This window comes from Cynocephalus volans, chromosome 5 (genome assembly GCF_027409185.1).
Source record: "Cynocephalus volans isolate mCynVol1 chromosome 5, mCynVol1.pri, whole genome shotgun sequence".
Classification (NCBI taxonomy): domain Eukaryota; kingdom Metazoa; phylum Chordata; class Mammalia; order Dermoptera; family Cynocephalidae; genus Cynocephalus; species Cynocephalus volans.
In genome coordinates this window covers 95,448,141-95,450,366 of record NC_084464.1, presented here as the reverse complement: position 1 = coordinate 95,450,366, position 2,226 = coordinate 95,448,141, and positions in this window count along the sequence as shown.

The following is a 2,226-nucleotide window of genomic DNA, read 5'->3' as shown; positions in this document are numbered from 1 at the left end:
ACTCTGGGTAAATAGAAGACAGGAAATAAAAATTATAGCAAAAATCGAGAAAATAGAAAACAGTAAAGCAATAGAGAAAAACCAATAAAATCAAAAGATAGTTTTATAATAATATCAAAATAATTAACTCATCTCAAGCCAGACTTACAAAGAAAAAAAAAAGGTGCAAACACCAATATCAGGAATGAGAAAGATCATATCATTATGAATTCTACATATATTAAAAGTATAATTAAGAATATTGTGAATGAATTTATGCTCGTAAATTTAAGAACGTAAATGAAATCAACCAATTCCTTGGAAAGCAAGCTATCAATGTTCATTCAAGAAGAAATTGATAACTTGAATATCCATATGTCTGTTAAAGAAATTTTATTTGTAGTTAAAATCCTCCCACTAAGAAAACTAAACTCCTGTTCTAAAATACTTTTTGATTTTTCTTTTGATCTATAGATTATTTGAAGATGTGTTATTTCATCTGAGGATGGTTTCACTAATGAATTCTACCATTTGGTGAACAGATCACATCAACCTCACACAAAATTTTTCAGAAAAAAATGAAAAGGAGAGAATGATCAGAGGCCAGAATTTCCCTCTTGTAAACATAAAGCAAATACTCTATAAAAATTTTAGCAAGCTTAAACCAACAATATAAAAATATATAATACATAATAACCAATGAGGCTTATTCCAGGAATAAAGGTTGGTTTAACATTAGAGAATCCATTTTTTAAAAATCTGCATGATCAACTCAATAGAGAAAAAGCTGGGTAAAAAATTCAAAACCTGTTTTTAATAAAAATTCTCAGAAAACTAGGAGTAAAATGGAATCTATGTAACCTTAATAAAGGGTTTCTTTGAAAATCTACATCTGGCACTATAGTTAATGGTGAAAGACTGAATACCTTCCTTGTCAGATCAAAGTAGGAGACAAAACAAGGATGTTTATTCTCAGCACTTCCATTCTCAGCATTGTACTGGAGGTTCTAGTCAGTGCATCAAGGTAAGAAAAAAGAGAAAAAGGCAGCTAGGTTAGAAAGAAAGAAGTAAAACTGTATTTGCAGATGGCACATTTGTAAAAGTAAACAATATGATGGAATTTACAATAAAAATTATCAGGGTGTTAGTCTACATGATCAAAATACAAAAAAAAAATCAATTGTATTTCTAATTACTAACAACAAAAATCAGAAATTAAAGTTTAAAATATTAGACTAACCTCAACAAATATAAAATACTTAGGGATAAATCTAACATGTGAAAAACCTGTACACTGAAAACAATGAAACATTGCAGAAATAAATTAAAGAACTAAATAAATGAGAGATCTGCCATGCTTACAGTTTAGCAGACTCAATATTATTAAGATCTTAACTCTTCCTGGTTTGATCTGTAGATTTCATGCAATCCCAATCAAACTCCCAGGAGGATTTCTTTTGTATGTGTGTGATAAACTGATTCTAAAATTCATATGAAAATGCAAAGATTCTAGAATAGACAAAACAACTTTGAAAGAGACAAACCAAATTGTAAGAATAACACCACTGGATTTAAACAATTATATAAAGCTATAGTAATTAAAATGGTGTGGCATCAATGCAAAGGCAGACACACAGATAAAGGGAAATAAGAATCCAGAAATATATTCATGGAAACTGATTTTCTACAGAGGTACAAGGAAAATCCAGCACATACAGAATACTCTTTCCAACAAATGGTGCTAAAAGAGTTGGAGATCCTTTTGCAATACACACAAAAATTAACTCAAAATATGTCTGAAACCAAAATTTAAAGCCTAAAACTGTAAAACTTTAAAATAAATTCATATGAGAAAATCTTATGACCCTGAGTTAGGCTAAGATTTCTTATACATGAAACCAAAAGCATAATCCATGAAAAAGTTAATTGATAAATTGGCCTTATCAAAATGACTTATGTCTACTCTTGGAAAGATACTGTTAACAAAATAAAAATCAAAACCATAGATCAAGGAAAAAATATATGCAAATGAAATATCTGATAAAGAATTTGTATCCAGAATCTTTTAAAAAAAAAACTCTCAAAACTCAATAATGAGAAAACAAACCTATAAAAAAATAGGCAAAGATTTGGGCACTTCACCAAAGAAGATACACTATTGGCAGAAAAGCATGTCAAATAATGTTCATCATCATTAGTCAGTATGAAATGCAAGTTAAAATCACAATTAGATATTGCTACATATTT